The following is a 24,598-nucleotide window of genomic DNA, read 5'->3' on the forward strand; positions in this document are numbered from 1 at the left end:
CAGTGGCTTTATGGTGTGGTAGTTAACACAGCTGCTTACAAGGGAAAGCTTCCTAGTTCAATTTCGCCCCCCAGGGGTTACAAGCTAATGTATTCTTAATGTCGATCCAGAGCCCAGATAAATGATGTCAGGAAGGGCATCTGGTGTAACAAACATGAGGATCCATCCATTGTGGCCTCCCCTTGGGAAATAAGGAGGTAGCTCAAAGTATCTGTGAGGTTACACAACATCAGACCGGACAACGCCGATCAGTTTAGACAGCTTTGAAAGGGGTTGTTATTTAGCAAAAATGAAACAGCTCATGCAAGCACAACTTAACCTACTTCCTTCTTTGGACAGAAAAAAAGAAGAAAATATTGCCTGATATTCAAAAGGTTTTTTCCCCCTCGTCTAGTCTACATGTGCAAAGTTCCAGCTTTGCTTACAGATAGCCGGTATTTTGATATGATCAGCGTCATACAAGATCAACATGCTAGTTCATTTCATGGATACAGTAAGACAGGGATATTCAGCCTACATCTTTTATATTGAAAAGGAGAAGACATGCTTTACAGACATCTTGCTAGCCCACAGCTGAAATTCACAAACCTCAAGTTTACACGTGTCAGTTTGACAACATAATTAGCTTGTTTAGCTAATCACATTTTTGCAGCAATATGCTAGCAACCAAGGCAATCACAAGGAGGTTTTTGCAAACCGGTTTGAGAGAATACATTTTTCCCTAAAGGGTCACTAGGGAAAAATAGGGGTCACTGAATGGTCTCTGAGTTTTTAGCAATCATTTTCCCCAGAGACTGCTATCAGCTTCCAGCAACCTCTTGCAACTGGTTGGAGAGTGCTAATTTTTCCCTCACGACTCGTGGTTGCCAGATAGTCATGGGCTAACCTCTAAGCCTGTACGACTGGGGGATTAATCGCTTGATCCTACACTGTCAGCATGCTTATCACTATGTCATGCGGTTTACATGTGAGCAAAATCTCAATTAAAGATTTTCTGACTCTTTCACAATGTCTGTCATACTGTGTTTTTCCTTTCATTTGCTCTGCTTTCCTTTCTACAATGTTGTTTTAATTACCAAACTCCATTGAATCAGTGAATTCATAGTCTAATTTACTGGTACAAACTACATGTTCATATTTGTGTAACACGTAGTAGCTCTCAATAATCCAAATAATTGTGCATAGTAGCAGCTGGTGAAAGTAACGCATAGAGTTTGCATCCCACGGGTAGAACAGTGGGTTGTAAAAGTTATGGCATTACCACCTGTGAGCAACGTACGCCTTGGCACACTGCTGCCAGAAAAAGCCAAATCCAAAAGTCTTGCAAACACACTCTCTGTAAAGTTCCAGCTACAATATAATGTTTATAATATCACTGGCTTCCTCCCATGCTCCGTTTGCCTCGTGAAAACTCTAACACAGACAGGGTAGGGAGATTTAAATAGCAGTGTGAGGATATTGGAACTATATGACATTTCTCTTTCCTAGGAAATCCAAATCTGTGATATTACCATTTCAGGGCTGAACGGATTTAAAGCACGATAGACTGATATATCTCGGGACAGGGTGAAATAGATGAATCTCAAGTTATTTACCCTTTTTAATTGGAAATGTCTGTCACAGGGCAGCAAGCTGAATCCTATTCCAAACCATTACCTGTCTGCCTTGATTATTTCAAGGTATTTTAAAGAGAGTGAAGTGCTGAGTGTCAAACGTAGCTATTGAATTTATTCCTGTTGGATTTTCTAGGCTTAAAAACACAAGTGCTGAAGAGTAGAAAAGCTCGCAAAAGGTCAAGTTGTTAATCACATCACTACGTTTACTATTCACTGATTCACAGATGACGACTGACAAGATTTTGCTGACAGGAAATCCAAATAGTCTAATTTACTCTGAAGCTTAACTCTTTAGTTTTGACAACCCCTTGGAGTTTTTATTATTAATCCGTCACCAGTTGAGCATCAAACTTTTTTGTCCAACAATCTAGCAAGAAGTGCTATCCCTTAACAGGGGTGCGGGTTTGTTTTTTAATCGACTTAAACGAGCTGTGGTTTCTTTTGAGCAAGCCCGTGGGGCTTTGCTCATAATTGCTCCCCAGGGTCCTGTCAACAGTTTCTACCTGCTCTTGAGCTCTCATTCCAGGGCTGTCATCCTGGCTGTCTGGGCCCGTGAGTGACACTGTGGAATCACAGGATGAGCTCTGTCGAAGAATATCTCTGGCTCCAAAGGAGAACACCACTGGGACACTGCCAGCCCAGCTCATGATGTCACACTGTGACAGCGGCAACTTCTAAGGCTCAAAGCTGTTGGATGTAGACTGCCCAGGGACTGTGAGGGTTATCACAGGGCTGCCTTTGTGTACGTGCACAGAGTACGAGCAGGAAGTTCTCAGTAAAATGAGACTCAAATCCACACAAATGGAAACTGCCAAACATTGTTGTTCTCAAGAACTGTTTTGCTCTAAGTGTGCTCGGACGACAGTTTGACTGCCTCTGCAAAGGAACGGATGTGCAGCAAGCAGTTCAATGATCTCATCTCTTATTCATAAAATACTACAACTCTTGACAGTACCAACATCTCAGTATATGCTACTAAAAAATATACAAATTACAGCAAGAGCTGCAACAACAGTCACTCTAGTGTGCAGGAAAAAAATACTGTAGCTGACAAAAATCCTGATTTAAGCACTAGTAGTAACATGTTTTCTTTTTCTTGTCTTTTTTTTTTTTACCTCTCAGGCAGCTGAAAATGTGTTTTGACTCTGACAGAACTAAAAGCAACACTTTTGTTTGAGTCATCTCTCCATGCAAACATGGATTGCGATTGAGCTTTGGCTGCATGTCCACAGTCTCCAACAGCAGCATATAAAGGCTCATTTGCACCATCTGCAGTAGAGGTGACAGGGGCAGCTCCACTGCCAAGGGGCTATTAAAAAACAGCAGAAGTACAGCTGCCACAGTCTACCTGCTCCTCTGTTTTGCCCTCTATGGATTTTTGTTCTTGGTTCAATTGCTCTTTGGGCAGCTTTTGAAGGGCAATGGTGAAGACAGAGACACTGTCACAGCAGGGATCAGCACTTGTTCTGTAATGTAGTGAGATACACATGGCGACAGGAGGTTGTGGAAAAGGTCTGCTTCACACAAGTGTGTCTGCATTTGGCTCCGGTGTTGTAGGTATAGCTGATTGGGCAGTATGAACAGGAAAAATAGCGTTTAGCTAGCATTTTAGCTAGCATTGTGGTTAGCTAGCATTGTGGTTAGCTAGCATTGTGGTTAGAAAAATCTCAGTAACTAAGGGATTGCTTGTCATGAAATTTTGTACAGGCATCCATTGGTCTCAAGAAGATAATTTCTGAGACTTTGGTTGTCTTTAGGATTTGTCAATAAAATGCCAAAATAGCTATCCCATTGAAATTTATAGCAGCTTTTAGCTAGCATTTTAGCTAGCATTGTGGTTAGAAAAACCTCAGTAACTAAGGGATGGCTTGTCATGAAATTTTAGACAGGCATCCACTAGTCTCAGGAGGATGATTTCTGAGACTTTTGTTGTCTTCAGGCTTTGTCAATAAAATGCCTTAATAGCTATCCCATGAATCGCATCGAAATTTACATCCACACTAACACTTTAACAACTTGATGATCCAGTTGGCACTAACTATATTAGTTTAATATTACATTTTTGACCAAATGGCTCCAAAGAAAAAAAATAGCACTTCAGTCATTACTAATATTAGCATTTTATAACAGTGACGCAAAGCGGTTATTTGCCTAAGTACTGTGTTGCATCACAATGCCGTTAGCATGACTCATATTCTTGTATTAGATTCTGTGTCAATGCTAAATTTCTGCCACATCTTTAGTTTGTTTAAACTCTGAACATCGGCGTCAAAGAAGAGACGAATATGTGCTTCAGCCTGCAGATGAACAGCTAGACAGCTGCAGGCAAATGTTAGTGTGACGTGCTTCTTTGTAAACTGCTGATGAAGTGAGGGGATTCCACTTTGACGGTAATTTAAGCACAGACATTTGAAGACAAGGCTATTCCACAAGGGTTGATTTTGTCCCTTCACATTTCTGTCAGGACCTCCCGCTTCCAGAAACTTCTTAACAAAGTTAGCGATCATCGGTGCAATCTGTCATGCTTTTGACGGTTTGATTGTTTCTGTGTTTTCACATGCAGAGGAGCGGAGAGGAAAAGAGAGCTTCATGTGTTGCTCAAGGTCCTTTTAGATACTCCCCATCCCACATCTCCCTGCACAATTAATTTTATCTTTGGGGTATTATCAAGAGGAAGCCTGGCAAAGCAGCATGACAGAAAAACGGTCCAGAACCCCAAGGCCCAGGGTGGGAATTAATCTGTTTGACAAGATCTCTCACAAACGATTTGCCTGGCTTTCCTTCAGTTGGATGTTGCCACTACCCTGCATATCTGAGGAGGTGAAGAATAAGCCTGTTCTAAACGCAACGCAGACTGAAATGAGTTTAAAACAGGGAAGTGAGCGGTGGCAGGGTGATGCTGATGTGTTGGCTCGACAGGTGTTACAGCAACCTTTATGGTATGCCTGTTAAGTGAGCATTAGCATTGTTCAGATCAACCATGCGTTCAAAATAACGAATTCCCATCGTGGCGGGCTGACATTGGCATTATTTTCGGAAACAAAAGCTTACTTTAGTCCTAAATCAAAACCCCCCAAAATCGGTTTGGCTTGTTTTACTCATGCTTTCAAAACTATTGACGTCGAGCAGACGTTTGATGCATTATCTGGGACGCAGAAAATTAATCAAAGTAATGATTGAATAATTATCTCAAGTGCAATTAATTAAACATGCCAATGAACTCATCTTGAACAGCTGTCCTTGCTGCACCACTTAATCACTTGTGAGAATTACCAAACACAAATGGAGGACGCAGAGTGCATGCAATAATCTCTGCAAAGTGCATTGTTTACAAACAGTAATTAATATCACACCGTGTATTAGCAGGCTAAGTGACTGCAGTGCACTTCTGTAATTGTACCAGTGAGACTTGGGTTTCTTCCCCACTCTTGCCTCAGACACCTCTTGTTAAGACAGGAGACAGATTACAAGACCGAGCAGAGACTTTCCAACTATTCCCTCTGATTTACAAGGTTTTTGATTCTGTATTTTGTGGGTGACTCGGTGCCATAAAAAAAAAATGCAAATAACACGTCATTCCTCATTGCAAAATCCCTAATTTAACCCAAAATGGCCTGGACACCAGTAAAATGATAAATCACCCCCAGCCCAATTTGTATCCACACAGTGTAAAATTGATTTATTTTATGATCCAGCCTCAGAATGTGAAATACTTCCTGCTATATTTGTTGGCAAGAACTATCTAAAAGTGTAACTGAACTTTTGGCATCTCTAGTCTCTGGCTGTGGCCATGCCAAATATGGGAGTCTGCAGAACTGTATGATGAGGTAATCACATATAAGGCTTTCCTGGACATTGGGGCTTGACAGTCACAGCAGACTTCAGGAAATGGTCTGTGTGGTTCTGGCACATGCCATACGGTCCTGCGAAAAAGAAAGTCTGACTTCTGAAGCTTCGCCCAAACTGGGTCATGCAACAGAACAATGATCCCAAGCACAGCAGCAAATCCACAACAGAATGACTGAAAAAGAAAAGAGTCGAGGCATTGCAATGACCCAGTCAAAGTCCAGACCTCGGTCTGATTGAAATGCTGTCGTGGGACTTTAAGAACTCTGTGCATAAACAAATACTTGCAAACTTCAGTGAACTAAAGCGCCACTATAAAGAAAAAGTCCCCAAAAGTCTTTTACAACCAAGTCATGCAGAAATGATTCTTCTCCAAAGATTCTACAAGCTATTGAATCATGAGATCTACTTAATTTTTCACAGCACTGCATTGAGCCCTTTGAGAACAGGAAGAACGGCACCGAGCAGTAAACAGTCTTTAAAATGAAGAAATTATTAGCACACCTGGACAGCCCATCGGGAACAGCAGGTACAATTTGTTGTGTCCTCAGGGTGGGTTTGGACTGTCACAGATACTCAGCATGCCCGGCATTATTATCAAAAGCAGGTGTAATTTAATATTCCCGTTCAAATCCGCACATCCGGCACAACTTTCACTCTTGCTGCTGCAGTGACACTGATCCAAAAGCATGTCCTTAAAAAGTAATCATCACATTTCCTGGCGACAAATACAGCGACCAGCCTTCCCTTGTTAAAGCACAGTCAAAAAATAGTGTAGCACACTGTAACGCCTAACAAAAGTTTTTTATTTATTTTATTTATTTATTGTTTGCAGTGGAGGTGCCTTTTGTATTTTAAATTATATGCTAAAGTTTGATACTTTCATACTTTCTAAAATCTTTTACGCTTGACTATACAGTGCTAATTTAAACATGTTACCATGCTAACTCTGTGCCTCCTTGGTGTAGGCAAGTTTTTGGGCTTCGTGCATTAATCCATGTGTGATTATGTAGCCTTGGCCATTTGTATACGTTTTGACCATGAAAATGTTCCTTCCTGATAAAAACACTGACCAGCGGTTTGTTCAAATCACTGGTTTTATGTGTTCAATCACAAGTTAAATGGATTAAGGCCGTGCTGTAGACTCGTAGCTCAGTCACGATGAACTCCTGCATCGTAACATAGACATCAATTACAATAATATCAGCAATTACATGCACTTATTATAGCTTACATAAAAAGATGCTTTTATCATTAGAATATAAAACCACAGCTGGGTTCTGAATATAAAAAAGGCTAATTAGCATATTCATTATGGTTTTAATATGTTTCACAGTACTGTACTTTCAGTGAGGACAGTAGCAGAGTAAGATACTACAGTAATTAAAATAAGCTTCATGCAAACTGGGCGACTCACTGTTTCTTCTCTCTTCTGAACTTGACAAAATGCACATGGATAATGACAGCGTGGAAAATTAAATGTCTCAAAAGCAAGGTAAGGGGTTGATTAAATGCAGCAGTGGTGGTCTCTTAGAACCATGTGTGAGACAAAGGTAAACCGTTAATAATTAGAAAATGGCACGTTTTTAATTGAGCACAGAATGTGCCCGTGAATAATCCGCTGAAGAACAGTGCCGCTACACCTAGCACGGGAAGGATTTGCTTTAAATTGTGTTAGCAATCTTTATTATTTGAACTTTTGGACAAGTTGATACAAATTACCAAAAAGAAATGACAAATCTATTATTATTAGTTATTAGTAAATTTGCACGTTCTGTCATAACATCAAAATGTGATTTATTATGCATTATGATATGTGAAAGCTATAGCAAGAAGACTGCACTAAGTATCAGTTTCTTTAAATAGACTGTGACCAGCTATGTCACTTACTGTGTGAAAAAACAATTGTGCCTACGGTAAAACTCTGTGGACTCGATTGGGACAATTTGCAACAAAACAATGAGATGTCCTTCTGTTGTTATAGCGAAGCAGCGTTCGTCTTTCATCTTGTTTCTTCCTCTTTGTTGCTCTTGCTGCTTATTTAGCTTTCTTTTTCCTCTCTGTGTGTATATCCATGTCTTCATATCACGCTGGAGAACACTCTTTAACAGCTTTAAGAATTACCCATTTTGACCGGGTTAAAAACTAAGCTTTAAAGTACAAAGTAATTTTGCTGCTTGTTGGAAGAAAAAAAAAACCATCCAGTCACTTTGATCATTTTATTGTTTGTCCAAGTAGAGAGCGTTGTTGGAATCGATTTCCCTCCAGTATAATTGGTGTCATGCATGGTTTGGCTAAATAAGCCGTCACACCAAAAGATAAAAGGGCAATGTTGACATTTTGCTTAAGAACACACCGAGCTGTTACGCTGACCCCAAAAATAATCGCATCTACTAGAAAATACCTGTTATCTAATCAACGACAATCGGTGACTAATTCTGTTTGGGATCGTTAAAGTTCATCCGCTGCTCTGTATGTAAGGTTGCATTGTTTTCCCTGCTCCAGCTTTTCCAGTCAGGCGTAGTTCATATGTCATTCAGATCAACAATGGGAATAATTTGCCGTTACCAAATTCCCTAATATATCTTGCTTGAGCTTATGTGTTTTTAGCAGACTTGCTTCTGTAATTGAAGTGCATTACCACAAAATAGGTCCACCTCATCATTCAGTCATGCTCAGTCAAAGTCTGTAAAACCCCAATTCGCTGTCAGCTATCCAGCTTAATGTATTTTTGTTAACAGAAAGTACAAGGTTAAAAGGTTAATATCTGCCACTGACTACAATTCTCTGTGCTATTGTAGCGGTGCATCCGGTCTCTCTCTCTCTCTCTTTCTTCTTTGCTCTTCCCCAATTGTGCTATTGTGTAAGTGCACACTCACACAGATGCTCACACACGCGCGCGCGCACCATACGCACTCACGGCACTCTCTCTCCTCCCCTCGGTGTAAAGGTTGCAGCAGAGCCATCCATCCAAACCCACAGACCATGAAATTAGGTTAAGACGTAAGGCTGTGAATGACACAGGTGTGGATACAAATGAGAACATCCGAATGAAGAAGTACAGATCCAAGACGGCTGATACTGTAGTCGTTTTAGGCATTTAGAATTATATTTCACAGGTTTCTCCTCATTTTTATTTAGCCCCACTTTTCCTCCTGTGTATTAGTGGTCAGGGCAGGACATTAGCATACATGCTGAGAAGCTGTGCATGAGGATATTAGGAGCGCTGTCATATTCCAAATCTCATTTCCTTTAAAAAACTTTAAAGTCGCTCATGCTTGTCTGCGCTCCTCTGCTCTCTTGTATAAATCAGAACGCTTCTTTTCTTTCTTTTCCCTTTTCTGAATGCAGTCAAATATTAAAAATTTCCCAGCCCCGCTTGTTATAATAGTTTACGTCCATGTACGACCAGGAATTAACAAGTGATAAGCACGCTTGCAATAATTGGTTCCTGCTAATGTACCAAATATAACAATAACCATATTAACTCTGGCTTTGAACTTTTCAGCTAAATTACAGAAAAAGACAATGTTTTATTTTATTTTTTTTTACAGGAAATATTTAAATATGTAAGACAGAGGCAACTACAATTACTTTTGAGAATGTTAGGAAAAAACATTTAACTGCATGTTTAATTTCTAGCATATGCTAGCAATGGCTATCAGTCAGTGCATCGTCTGCTCTTGAAATAGCCTATATGAACACCATGTCAGGAACTCCTTTGCACTGATATGTTAGTCCAGTGTAAACCGCCATTGCATTTTTTATCTACTACATAAGCAAATTCACTGTAATATTTACTGTACCAAGTGCTGTAAAAAGTAAATGTCTTCCTTTTTATGACCCATTTTATAGAAGGAATCTTATATTTAAAGTATGGCTCAGTAAATAAGTAATTAATAATTTTATTCAATAGACACAAAGTATAGAGCACACGAAAGAGAGGAAGACATGCGGCGAAGGGCCGCGGGCCGGCCGCTGTTAACTGTATGGTAAGTGGGCGCCTGCTCAATGCACTGAGCTAAATCGGCACCACAATAACAAGGTGTAGTTTTAATTTGTAAACATGAAGTATGGCTGAAAAAAAGAAAATCCAAGAAATGATAAGAAACAGAAGCCAGCCAAAAAAACTAATACAGTTTTGTAAAACTTTGGAATTATGCTTGAAAATTGCTAACAAAACCAAAATGTGCCACTTTTAATGCATCGGTACCAAAACAATGACTGGAAATTGATGAAAGGATTGAAATGATTTAATTTATTTATTAAAACAACTTTTTTTCCTCTTTTGCATTAGTGTAGCTTTTATACTCTTCAACAATTAAGGAGTGAGTTGTAATGGAAAATCGTTTCCTCAAGTGCTTTTTGAAATGGAGGTTGATAGGAAAGTAAAGTAATTGACTGGTCTTCGATGGTCCCAAATTTAGCTATTAAGCATCATGCTAATGGTGTAGTACTGCATTAACACAGAAGCCAAGAACAATTACTTAAATACGATAAAGGCAAATAGATATCAGGAAGGCTTTGGCAGTTTCAAAGAGCGCTGATGGCAAATGTCCAATTTACACTTTGAGAAAAGCCGACCGTAACACAATTTGCTCTACGTATAGTGGAGACACTTTTTCAGAGTGCATACCTTTTATTTTTCTGCTCACGTAGTACAGAAAGGAGTAGAGAAACAATCAGAGCGCTCTTAAACCATCAGATTTAGCATCAAATCACTATAGAAAGTGTCACAGCTTTTGAAGGCAACAGCATCTGGAGCTGGTAATGCAGGAGCACTACAATGACTATTGCTTTTACTATAATAGGTATTGACCTGTGCATCAGCAAGAATCTGCTGATATCTGCAGTCTTTCAAACCCCACTGAATTCAAACATGAAAAGTTTCTACTGCAATCACGGCACGTCTACATTGACACAAAAGACGGCCGGGCACTTAAAAGAGAATAAAATACGTGCATCGGTGAATGCGATTATCAGCTGAATCGGATTTTGATTGATAGTCCCATCGGGGGCATGTGGGGTGCATGAAAGAGAGAGTCAAAAAAGAATTTGCCGACTAATGGTCCGTTCCGTTTTTTGAATTATGTTTAACCTGGGTATTCAAGATACCATGACAGTGATAATTAAAGACTGGAAGTGTGAGTGGAATTGGAATGCCAGTCAAGAAAAACAAAACCTATACATTCCAACAAAGCTGTGATTAATTTCATTGAAGGACTGAGAAATAATTGCCTTCCAGAGACTCGAACACATTTACATAAAGTGCAAATCGAACTCTGCATTGAGTTGTGTAATAGGAGAAAGACACTGTTCCCCAAAATGTTGCTGAAAACATGGTTTCCACCCATAGCAATAGCATTCGTGTAATAGATTCAGAGAGCAGACAGTTTCTAGGGTTTTTCTTTTCACTTTTAGAATCCACAGTGACAGAGAGCATGTACATTACTAAAACAGTAATCGCTATTATTATGCTGGCACCCTTTTTTCTTACAGCTTCACATAATCACATTGTAATAATGGGGTAGCATTGTGCATTTACCTACATTTAACTGTAAATATCCTGCATAAATATTATTATTTAATAAATTAAGAAAAATATTGCATGGTAATTACATGGTAACAAGTTTGTAATATAAAGTTCTAACATTGTTGCTATTATCATTATTGTTGTTTTTAAAATAACAGCTTCTGATAACATTGTAACAGTGGTGTAACACTGTGGGAACAAAGAGGTAATAACCACACAATAACCGTTACTTACAATTTATATGTATGTAAGTTGCATGGTAATTACATGGTAACTAAGCAGTAACTATGGTAACTATAATATATAGTGGTAACTATAATATATAGTGCTTATCATTATTATCATTACTATAATTATTATTATGAAAGCGGTTTATCTATCTCTTTTTAATGATGGGTTTGCAACCATCAGCTGACTTGTTCTATATGCATTCTTCCAGTGCCGGTGTGAGCAGCTCCTGGTGTGACTGTTTTTGGCACAGGCAAATGTGGACTAAGGAGGCCGTAAAGAGCTGTTGACTTGTGTAAATCAGTGAGGTTTGAGGGCATTCAAGGGGCTGCCAAATACAGTTTGCGAAATAAGAGCCCATGCTATGAGCAAGAATACAGTATATCTTTGCCTCTGTAATATAGTATATATAGTATGCCTTTTTTGGAAGATGCAAACCCTTACCACAAATCTCAGTGAATGAATGGAAGCAATTTTAAAGAAGGTACTGACAATATGTACAATAGCAGCACTTACACAATATATATAATATATAACAAACTAAATAAAACAACCCTTGCATCCTTCTAGGCTGTGTTATTCCAGCATTGCATAACGATATAAACAAATACACAGTGCTCCTATAGTTCTATTCACAGCCTCAGAATGCACAGTTTATATGGTATGAATAGGAGTTAAGTGGAGAATCGGCTCATTTAAGGTGTCGTCTGCGCTTGCTTTTACACACACACACACAGACACACACATTAAGTTATACTGTATAAGCACTTGCGGGATGCCAAAGGGTCAAGTGGTTTTCACTGCGCGCTAAGAAAAAGTCCTGATGCTTGCTAATATTTCCTGATGTGTTCTTTTATTTGAATACCGGGTGCTGCCTCAGCTAGCTCCTATTGTCAAAGCTCTCTATTTGAATGTCAACACTATTATTACAGCAGGTGATGCAACAGCAGGTGTCTCTCTGCCTGTCTGTCTGCTACGCCCTGCCTGTCTCTCTGTGTCTTTGTGTGTCTCTCTCACCCTCTCCTGCTTTACTTCCCTCAGTTTTGTTTAATAGCTATCATTATGTGTCTGCCAAATGGAATCCATTTGAAACCCGCTTTTTCTACCCTTTGCAAGCATCTCTATTTTTCTAGGCTTGACATTCTACCACTCTTTCACACTTAGACTGTAATGGGTGAAACGGAGAACGTTCTCTGTTGCTGTCTCGCCTCTCTTTCCCAATTGTTTACAGCTGAAGCCCTGACAGTGGAGCTTCTGACTAGCTTGGGGAGAATGGACACTTTGACATTTCACACCCTGAAATGTGGCAGCGCACGGTATTACTAGTAAATGCTGTTCATTATGGCCTTGACAGCTGATGACCAAGATTCAACCTTCCCACACCTGCCTCTGCCGAAACCGCACAAAAAAAGGACTTTCGAAAATCGAGATGTTTGGCGCGATCAAAGCTGAGAGGCTGTGTTCTTTTCCTCTGCTCTTCTGTCTCCTTGTCCTTACGTTCAACCATGTAATCAAGTGCACTTTATTGCTGTCATGTCTGCATAGGCCTGACTATATTTTCAACTGAGGCTTCATTGATGTTGAGAGACTCGAGACGGCGAGAGGGGAGGAAAAAGCACCGGGGCTATGGAGATGGGATGATAAATTACCTTATAGAACAAGGAGGAGAGCTAAATAAAAAGTTTATAAGAATTTGAATTGTCGCTGTAGAGTTTTGTAATAAAGGAAAAGTAGCAATGAGGGTTAAATCAATTTGTGTGTCACACTGAGATATATATCCTTCAATATGAGGTTAGCTAAATTTCTCGTCTACATTTCCTGACAAGCAGCGGAGGCGGCAGGATTGGTGGCGCACCTATGAATCGGCAAGCCTCCGTAGGAATTTATTGGGACATATAAGTGTGTGAAATTAAATTGTAAAACTGTACTTCATCTCTACACATCGGCGTATGTTTTCTAACAAATGATTAAAGCTCAATTATGACACTGCTGTAAAAGCTTTATTCTTATGTGATACGCAGAAGGAAATTTAGTTCAAGTGCTCGTGTATTTCCTGGTTCAAACTAGACCCTTAATGAATTGCTTTTTCATTAAGGTATTGCTTTTTTTTTTTTCAATTTGTTCAGTATGTCATTGTAAGTCAGCACAGATTTGGCAAGCACACTTTAATGAATCTGGTGTGGTCTGATTGCTTAGAGACTACCACTCCTTCATGAAGTACAATAGGGAATAAGGTGATTTCATTTATAATAGCCTAATCTGTACTTAGGCTGAGGTTTATAGTTGTTTGCTGTGCTTACAGGAACTCTATAGACCAGTGGTCCCCAACCCTCGGACCACGGACCGGTACTGGGCCGTGAGTCGTTTGGTACCGGGACGCGAGAGTTGAAGTTTTCAGGGTTTTTATCGTTAACTCGGTTTCCCTGGGTCTTTTCCCATGTTTTGATTGATTGGTAATTTATTTCAACATGTTGTAGTTGTGCGTCTTATTTTGAAAGAAATATTTATGCGTTACCATAGCGACCAGAGAGCATTAAGGGGCAGAGAGGAGGATGTTACTCTTGATGTTGTTGGCACATTTCAGGAGGACGCTGCTAATAAAGTTACACAATCACACAGTGAATTTGCGTTTATTATTATATTTACAAAATACCACCGTTTTTGTCTTGGTCGTATCATTTTATTTTGTTGTATTTATCCGCTACACCTTAAAGGCCGGTCCATGTAAATATTATCTGACATTAAACCGGTTGGGGACCGCTGCTATAGACTATAACAATGACACCAAGACAAAATTAGACCAAACTGGGAAATTATACTCAGTATGGTAGCAAAATACAGTATCCTCAGCATAATGGGAAAAGAGGAATAAACGTGCAAGACTGCCCCCATGGTAAACAGACTGAAGCAGACTGCTTGGTAACATTTAGTCCATCAAAGACCAATTCCAAGTTCTTCCTCTAGTAGGGCAGGGGTGTCCAACTCCAGGCCTCGAGGACCGGTGTCCTGCAGGTTTTAGATCTCAGCCTGGCTCAACACACCTGAATCAAATGATAAGTTTATTAGCAGGCCTCTGGAGAACTACAAGACATGTTGAGGAGGTAATTTAGCCATTTAAATTAGCTGTGTTGGATCAAGGACACATCTAAAACCTGCAAGACATCAGCTCTTGAGTAGGGATTCTTTAATCTACTGTTCTTTGGCATAAAGGGCAGAAGGTTTATTAGGCTCTACATTTGAATCATGATTCAGCCATCTGAATTGAAAATGGTAGTAATTTGCCTCAAAACAGTATTGCTCAATAGCCACTACTCCAAAAATGTAACTCTTTGAAACAGCGTGGCAAACACAGACTGCTCAGTTTTCAATGTGTTCATACTGTAACAACGATACATTCATCTGCCCTTGACTTCCACGCGGATGTTCAAGATTTTCCTGTGAAGAAGGGACATGTTTGTGCTTTGACACAGTTTTATTTTGACACAGAGTTTATGAACTCTGATGAAGCCTGAGCAAAATATTACAACTACTATACAACTACTGCCCATTTATTAAATACACAACTCTTGAACGAGTCAAACACGTAATTCAGCCATGTTGCTCAAACCACAGAAATCCAATGTGTTTGTCCAGATGTGCAGCGAGCAAAAGATTTATGAAGCTCTTGACATGTTTATTTAATAAAGAGCAAAACAATCAGAGTATTAACGATGCTTTTTATGATTCGTTTGGACATTTGGACAATAGATCTGGCCGAACGCTGGCCTCTTCGCAGCCGCTGACTGATTATTTAAATATTAGCCTTACACAAAGGCGATGACAGAATCATCTGCAGCAAACATGATGATTGTAAACGTTGTGTTTGCACAGTGTGGACAGAATTTGTGTAAACTTTTTAATGCTTTTACTTCCATTACATATATATTTAAAAAAGCCATTTTTTGCTGTGGGTTATCCATGTAATAAAGAGATTAATTGCGCATTATTACAGATATTTTGCAATATAATATGACTATGAATGACTTTTTCTTCATTATATAAACAGTTAGAGTTTGTTGTTATTTCATTTTTGGCTGGGCTTACACCAGCCCTCCTCAAATCCTGATTTATTACATGTGGAAGGACAGATTACCCGTGAGGAGCAAGAAGGCGTACTAGACAGTGCAGATGCAGTGTGCTGGGGGAGAAAAAAAATCACTGGCTATTGAGTGCGATCACGAGCTGGAGAATAAATCTACATTAGGCACATTTTATCTCACAGTTTTGAACCTATGTTTAAAACTTGCTATGCTATAAACGTCTGACATATGAGCCTCTCACTGAAGAGGTATGGAATTCATTTCGGCACAACTAAGCATTTTAATATGATTGGTGCTAATATCATTCATATTGGAAAAATTTCCAGTTGAGCAGCTGAAAATTCTCATATCCGGTGGGACGGGGACCGGCACTTTTTCTTTTAAAGAGGAACAGCAATATTGCATGTCTTTTTGAGTATATGCAAAGCATTTCCCATTTTCCTCCAATAGCACTCGCTCAGAGCAGCCATGGCAAATATCATTAAATGCCCTGCTAACACCCTGCCTCCCCCCCTACACACTTTCGTGCATGTGCAACCTCATATGCAAAACCACCTCTGCCGTCTCTCTACCCATACTTATTTTTCCCCCTCCTTTTTTCTTCCTGGCTATCACTCAGTGGCAGTGCACAAGGGAAAGAGAGTGCATTGATCTGCCAAAGTGAGCAGCCATTTCACAGGGTGAGTCTGTGCAGCATTCCTGTCCCTGAATGGGAATTGCTCATTTCACCTGGCCGCCTTGCCAATAGAAGACTAGTGGGAAGCCCTGCTGGAGACGGACAGAGAGAGGGAGGGAGCGCAGGAGTCAGGGCCCTGGTCAGGGCTTGGCAGGCGGCAGATAAGAGCTCCTCATGTTGCTCCTGCATGCACTTACCACTACTGCTAGGGCTCAGCCTGCCTCTCTCTGTCTCTCTCTCTCTGTCTTCCACACACTGACATGCACATACACATAGCTTTTCTCCACACATGTGAGGCACTAATAATAACTTTGGCGTTCTGGTGAGTCAGCCTTCTTTCCTCAGGCAAGGATAAAACTAAAACATGGTGCTTTTATTGAGTCTAAAATCACTAACTGTGGAATTCCCAGAACAGGGCTTTAACTCAGCCTGTAGTCCATTCATTGCCAAGATGCCATGTGTCCTCAAGATCTAATATTGTGACCAAAGCAGGTGCTGATGAACCGATAAACAAGGCAATAAACTATTTAGGATATTCACATGGCCAACATACAGTGCAAGAAATATAGTTTTGGAAATTAAAGTTGCACAGACGAGAACTCTCATGATCAAACCTGATATACTACAATGTGCTAAAAATGTGTAAAATCTGGGAGAGAACCCACGCAAACATGGGAAGAACATGCAAAAAGAACATGGCCTGATGGCGGAATCTTCTTGCTGTAAGGCAACAGTGCTGCTCACCGTGCTGCCACCAGCACTCAGGTTTGAAAGTTGCAAACGCAGTGATGTGGAAACCTGTCACTGGATGGTTGATGTAATATTGTAGAAGCAAGCGAAAGTATGTAAGACTTCAGTCTTCCTCTGACGACTTTCTTAGCTAACAAGTTATCCCGAAGTAGTAGATATATTAGCTACATTTTCGCCATTTCATCCCCAACTTTGTGGCGTGTTTCAAGTTGGTCACACTGATTATTGAAGAGCATTTATTAGCACCCATCCTCAGTAATTCATTCATTTATTTCCAGGCTGGTCTTTCAACTTAGTGGTGCAATTAACTCCCACTGCAGAGTTATTATCATTCTGAATTTTCAAATCAGCTTTTACTTCAATTTAATTTTGACTTTTTGTTTTACATTCAATTTAGGTTCAGGTAATTTTCAGAGGATTTTCATATTTCAATTTAGTTTTTAATGACTTTAGTGTTATTCTTTTAAATTAATATTTTAATTACAATCTTTTATTATTGTTTGGAGTGCACGTGTCAGAGGCAAAGTTTAGGAAAATCAGTAAAGGTACTAGATTATGAACACATAACGTTTTGAAAGCTTAAATTAACATGTTCATCAACTTTTCACATTTAGTTTTTAGTTTAGTTTAACTTTACTATAATGACTTGCTGGATTTGCCCAGTAGGGGGCATTGTGGAGCACACAACCTCCAGCTCTTGGCCTAATGCTAGCTGCTTGGAACGTCTGAGAATATTCCCCAAGCCCATCAGAATATACTATATGTGCAGACCAATCTTTTGTTTACCTTTGCTTTTCTTTAAGAAATAAAAATAACGGCAAGTGCTAACATATTGTGTTGCAAGTTACAAAAGATTTTTTTCCATTATGTAAAAAAAAGTTTTTGTTTAGTAAATGGAGTAAATCCAGCCCTAATAAATATCAGCCACAATTTGTCATGTGATATTTTTGCTTGCATAAAAATAACTTCTTGCCTTTTTTAAAAGTTTTATCCTGTTTTTGCAGATATTCATATCAACTAAATCTGTTTATGCCAAGTATATCTCGCTCAGAAGCAAAGCTGTAAGCTTCTCAGTATCTGACTCACCTCTCCAACATCAACCCCCCCCCACCCCACGCCCCCAGCGCTCCGCCTCCCCATCCTTCATATGTCCACCTTCCATCCAGCCACTTCATTCCCCCACTTCATCCTTCACATGTTCTCAGATTTATTTCTCTCTATCTCTCTCCCCTGGTCAGCCCACTTCCCTCCCTCCATCTAGCCTATCTCTCGGCTTCTCTCCTTGCTCAGTGACAGTCTCATCACACTCTATCAATCAGGCTCTGAGGCCCGGGTGCAGTGCAGCACGGCATCGCGCAGTCCCGGTCTGGTCCCATCAGTGCCAGTCAGTCTCCCTCACACTCTCAGTCACTTTAAAAAGGTTTAGGTTGCCAGATATAGTCTGTTTCCTCCGCCCCGATCCAGGTCAGGAGATGGAGCTGAGTCGAGATTCAGCTTAGCGCTTGATTTGATGTCACTTGACATATTCTTGGGCCTGTCTCTGTACTCAAAACATGCAATTTACTCTTTTTTTTAAACAAAGATGGTTATTTGGAAACATTATCAGCTCACATACACAAATTTGAAAGTAGAACAAAGTAACCCCGACTTAACGTACTGTGTGAAATTTAAACAAATGTATATTTAAAGAACAGTTAAAATCCTCTTGCATCAAGATACTCTGCTCAGTTTCTTACCTGCCGCAGGCCTCATCCTGTGGTTGACGTCTCAGGAAAGAGAACTACATGCACGAGAAAAACAGAAATAGAAAAAGTATAAGAAAAGCATTTCTCTACACAACGCAATTAGCTCTTACTAAAAATGAATCAACCATGAATTTTTGTATACAGAGCTTTTCAACATTGTTATGTTGCTCATTTAATTAGTTCATGTATTCGGCGCCATTATGTACAAAATGTATAGTTAAGAAACAGAAAAGTGCTTTTGAACCAAATTTCAGTTGAAGGAAGAGAAAATTGCGCGTGCGGTAGAGAATGACTTAACCGCAGTTATCGATTGACTTTGTGAATTATGAAAACAAGTGTGATTACATTTTCCTTTAAGTAGCACAACAAATTAGGCTTGTTAGTTATTCTGAAAGCAAAAAAGAAAGAAAAAAGAAAAAAAAAGTCTTTTTAAGTCTATTTAATGTGCGCGGAAGATTTTCTCAGGCTATTTTCCTGCTAAATGCATTAGCAGATGCTGCTGTGCCCATACAAGCCTGTGGACTAATATTCTTGTAAATGATTTGCTACTTATTTAACTAACATGGAGAAATGTGCTTTGGGTGGTTACAATAAAAATGAGCTGGTTCTGGGACATTTCTTTCTCTTTTTTTTGGATGAGTTTTAATTTGACTCATTATCTTTTGAAACATTATTGTAGAACTTTATAGCGGTCAAATGGGATGATTAGCAAAGATAATTGTGAATGTCACGAGCAAAGTAGTGTCTCTGCCCGACACTTATCACGCTGACTCAGAGGCAATTTTCCGTGTGAAAACCTCTTCTTTATTTGCAGAAGCTAAAGGAAACAAGCTAACCTGACATTTAGTTGCATTAAAAAAAAAGGTTTTCGGTTTTACGGTTCTTACATGTAAATTAACGTAATTACCCAGGTGAGGATATGGCTGGCCTCTACAAACTGACCTCATCACCGGTGTGTTTTGCCGGGTTCCTTCTTATCAGCTTTCTCTCTATACACGCCGGTCATGCTAATGAATCCACAAATTAAATTGTAGAACAGAGGAATATTAAGGCGCCTGGCATTTTGATGCCGGGGAGGAATACTCAATTAGGCCGGATTTGGCCTCCGTAATTATTACATTATAGCTAAGATAGCGTTCAATGGCAACAAATGCTCGGACGCACTCCGTTCTATGACGACGGCAATGGGCAAGCAAAGATGAAAATGCCGGCGCCGAAGAGTGAAAGGCTGCAGGGGAAAGAAAAAAAGAAAAAGGCAAGTGAGAAAGTGACAAGAAAGCTATCGCACGGGAGCCCCCGTCTGCAGCAGCCATATTTCATTACACAGCACTGAAGCTTAGGAGGCAATCAAGCATATTTAGCCATCCTCGTATTGCCGCACCACCCACCCCCCCAAAGCAATTATTACTCCCCAGTTTTTTACTGTGCTTTGCCATGGGGAAAATGAGCCGCAGTACTTATCAGCTCAATGCATACACAAGTGAGTGAGGCGGAGGACATGTAGGTATGCATATACTGTATATGTAAGTGTTTGTGCAAAAAAACCCCAAACAAACGCAAAAAATGGGCATGGGCAATGGTGGTGCTCAAAGTAGGTATTTGGGAGTGGAGTGCCGGCCACTCCAGAGCAATAGGTTACCTTCTTTCAATCCCATTAGCTCAGTAACATCAGCACATTTAGGTGCAGCGGGTGGAGCGAGAGGGGGGATACAGAGATAACCATAAACATGTCACCAAAAACGCATTGTTATTTGCATTCATATTGGAAAGAGCCAAATTGATGTGGGGTCAAACAAGGAAGGTGAGGGTTTATGACCTGTGCATAGCTCTGCTGTCAGCAGCTCTGATCTATCGGACCGGCCAGCCTTGTCAGTGCTTTACGCCTGATTATATTATCATGGCTGACGATCAATGGGGATGAATGATCGTTGGTCTGCGGAGAGGAGCAGAATGAACAAAGCAGAACGCAAAGAGTAGATTCTTTAGTAATACAGTGAATGGAAATGAATCCGCCTGGCTGAAGTCATCTAGTTAAGTGATGCATCGCATGCCAGTGCAACACAAAACACTTTCAAAATACTCTGGCTGTGTGTTGCTCTCGTATTCAGTAAGTGATTTTTTTTCTTTCAGATTTTTTAGTAAAATGGCACAACTATGAAATTTAGGGGGGGAAAAAAGGAAAACCTTCACCATCCTGTGTGCCGGGTTTTGAGCAGCTAATATGCAGTCATTTGGGTGGTGCAGCCGCCAACTGCAGCATTAGTCCCCATCTGGGGACTTGTGTTTTGGTGAAAGTGCTTCTGCATTTGCGAGACTCTTCAGTTCTGGGCATCCTCCCCAAGTCCATAACTCAACGTCCCTCTATCACTCCCATGCGACTGGCTGTCATAATCATCGGCATTATGCTACCTCAATGGGCCTGATTTACAAGTCTGGACATCGCACCAGCTCTGCGCCAATGGGTAAACATGAGGCTGCTTGCTAGCGCCAAGCCTATTTTCTCCATACAACATTTAATGAGCATCAGAGACTGATATTCAACAGAGAAAAGTAGCTTGGATTTATATCTATACAAGATTGCAAACAAAGTCCTTAAAGAGGTTTTAGCTTTTTGTTTTGGAAAATGTGGGATTATCTTTGCTGCTGCGTAGGTATGAAATCATTTTGGACTGCACTTAGTGGGTGTTTTCATTAGAGATCATTTGACACTTGTTGGATTTATAGGGAAAATCAAACACTCATAAACGATGGTAGACTGTGTAGTATTAGATATATATAATCCATCCATCCATCCATTCGCTTCCGCTTATCCTTTTCAGGGTCGCGGGGGTCGCTGGAGCCTATCCCCGCTGTCATAGGGCGAGAGGCGGGGTACACCCTGGACAGGTCGCCAGTCTGTCGCAGGGCCAACACACAGGGACAAACAACCATTCACACTCACATTCACTCGCACATTCACACCTAGTGGCAATTTGGATTATCCAATTAACCTATCCCCACAAGCTGCATGTCTTTGGACGGTGGGAGGAAGCCGGAGTACCCGGAGAGAACCCACGCAGACACGGGGAGAACATGCAAACTCCACACAGAAAGATGGTGGAATTGAACTCAGGACCTTCTTGCTGTGCGGCAACAGTGCTAACCACCGTGCCACCGTGCTGCCTGATATATATAATATATGGACATATTAGATGTTTGCTTTGGTACATTCAGAGTAATTTGATCTTTATTTGTTTATCATATTCAAATGATAAAGCTTGTGGGCCCAAAATAGTCAGTCTCTTTACTGATTGGTCAAAACAACTCAACCCCAACTTGCACCTTGCATCAGTTAGGCTGATAGGTTGGGCCAAGGTCTCACCGTGGTTTCACCTGAAACCTCTGGTGGTAATGACCTGCACCTTTTTTCACAACTTGGCTCCTGCGACGATGCGATGATTAATAGTGGGTCAGCGAACACCTCCAAAGGAGCCAACTCCCAGTAGGGTTTAAATACCTGGGACTCTCCACCTTTTGGTTTTAGAACTGGAGAAGCCTCATCCTGTTAAATCCAGAATTGAATTCAAAATCCTGCTCCTCACATACAAGGTCTTAAATAATCAGGCCCCATCTTATCTTAATGACCTTGTAGTACCATATCACCCTATTAGAGCACTTCGCTCTCGCTCTGCAGGCCTACCTGTTGTTCCTAGAGTATTTAAAAGTAGAATGGGAGGCAGAGCCTTCAGTTTTCAGGGCCCTCTTCTGTGGAACCAGCTTCCAGTTTGGATTCGGGAGACAGACACTATCTCTACTTTCAAGATTAGGCTCCAAACTTTCCTTTTTGTTAAAGCATATAGTTAGGGCTGGACCAGGTGACCCTGAATCCTCCCTTAGTTATGCTGCAATAGACATGGGCTGCCGGGGATTCCCATGATGCATTGTGTTTTTCCTTTCCAGTCACCTTTCTCACTCACTATGTATTAATAGACCTCTCTGCATTGAATCATATCTGTTATTAATTTCTGTCTCTCTTCCACAGCATGTCTTTTATCCTGTCTTCCTTCTCTCACGCCAACCGGTCACAGCAGATGGCCCCACCCCTCCCTGAAACTGGTTCTGCCGGAGGTTTCTTCCTGTTAAAAGGGAGTTTTTCCTTCCCACTGTCGCCAAAGTGCTTGCTCATAGGGGGTCATATGAATGTTGGGTTTTTCTCTGTATCTATGAAGCACCTTGAGGCGACTTTTGTTGTGATTTGGCGCTATATAAATAAAATTGAATTGAATTGAATTCTTGGATGAAAGGTGATGCATATTTAAAAAATTTCAAAGTGATCGTGCTCAGAAGTTGATACAAACTTTCTGACATATGTATATATATATATATATATATAGTCCTTTATCTTAATATAATGATTTTCTCTCTTTTCTAACTGAAATTAATTACGTGAACTCCACAGAACATGATTAGAAAATTGAATTTCTTGCTGTTATTAAACGTCTTTTGCCTTTGATCTCGCTCTCCTTCTTGAGGCGTCACCTGGCCCTTTCTTTATCCCTCTCATTCATCCTCTATTATTATATTAGCCCATACTCATCCACATTTTGCACCTCCTAAGTGATAGGCCACATAAATCAATTTTTTTATATATATATATACACACACAATAACAGTTATATGCAGCTTCCAGACCGCTTGCTGATAGCTGCCATTTCTTATCACCGCAGCTGAATATAGCAGCGTTATGAAGGCACTTTTGCTTGCTGTCTAAAGGGAGGCGACTGAGGGGAGAGAGGTGATGCATTTTTGTTCAAATTACTTAAGCTGCCTACAAAGCTTTCTGGTAAGTTGCAGGGTTATGAAAATTTACTATGAAGAGAAGGGACTCTTAGACAGAGGGGAAAACACAGTCTTTATGACACCTATCATGTGCATTCCTGTGGATTTTAATCATTCTGTTATGTAAAGATGCTGTCATTCCTGGCTTTGTGTGCTTTATTTATTTATTTTTTTACCGTAAACTCACGCTGCTCGATAAAATCAAGGAGCACACAGAGAAATTCACTCTGCTTCCTTACAACTCTGGCAGAGGTAATAGCAGCAAACGATGTCCAAAATGTGCGCATTCCTCTTGCACTCTGTCACGGGGAACATGCCGGTCCCACGGTTTCTTTTACCAAAAATATTTCTTGGAGGGCGTAATCCTGCCATCTGTGCTATTAATATGAAACTTATTATAAACAAGCTAATCAGGCTTGTTTGTTTTTCCTTTTGTTGAGCTTTAACATTCGCGCGGAAACGGGGCTCAGGTTGAAGCTGAGACGAGCTCTCGTTACAGTAAAAGCACACAGGTGTTACAAAGGCACGGAGAGCTCATCAGCACACAGCGTGATGCTGTGAGACCGTTTGATAGACAACAGCACAGCAGGAAAAAGAAGAGCGGAGGTGGGATTCAGAACTAAAGAGCCAAGAGACACTTTCTCTGTCTTGCTCTCAACTGCTCCCAGTGCAAGAGACACGGGCCGCTGCACAGACAGATGGCGAGGAGGTGTGTGTGTGTGTGTGTGTGTGTGTGTGTGTGTGTGTGTGTCTGCGCGTGTGAGTGTGAGTGGTGGGTGGTGACGCCATTCAGCTTTGTGCAAGTGTGAGAGATGGAGCGCAAGAGATATAAGGGGCGAAAATGAAAGAGGAAAAAACACTGCAGAGGTGTGTGTGTGAGTGCTGACTTTCTCATGCAGCCATTAATCCATGATATATATATATATATATGTATTTAAACACACACACACACACACCACATCCAAATAGCTTGCGTGTTTCATTACACCATCGATAAAAGTTCATTTGCGCTGTCACTTTGCATTCACCCGTCATACTGTGCAGAGACATAGCAAGTAAAGAACCTCTCCTGATGATGAGAGGCACACCTACTGTGGGTGTGTTAAAAAAAAATCTGTATTGACAGACTGCCACCTACTGGATTTTACTGTAATTTCAATTGTACTATCACCCCATCTAATCTCCTTCTATACTGCATAAGCATGTAAACATGCATTTAACCTGTCACGTGCTACGCACATACATAAAGCTTCCCTGAAAGCAAGTCGCCCGACAACTAATTCAATATTTCTTTTTTCAATACAATC

General features: G+C 40.5%; 1 protein-coding gene across 22 annotated transcripts in view; it reads right to left on the reverse strand.

Moving 5' to 3' along the window:
- ptprda (protein tyrosine phosphatase receptor type Da) overlaps positions 1-24,598 on the reverse strand; it is a 406,188-nt gene that overhangs the window by 210,584 nt on the left and 171,006 nt on the right. For all 22 annotated transcript variants that reach the window (XM_026161910.2, XM_026161898.2, XM_026161908.2 and 19 more), the window contains exon 7: positions 18,465-18,508. The gene's annotated coding sequence lies outside the window, so the exon portion shown is untranslated. The remainder of the gene's footprint in view (positions 1-18,464; positions 18,509-24,598) is intronic.

Source organism: Astatotilapia calliptera, chromosome 3, assembly GCF_964374335.1.
Source record: "Astatotilapia calliptera chromosome 3, fAstCal68.1, whole genome shotgun sequence".
Lineage (NCBI taxonomy): Eukaryota > Metazoa > Chordata > Actinopteri > Cichliformes > Cichlidae > Astatotilapia > Astatotilapia calliptera.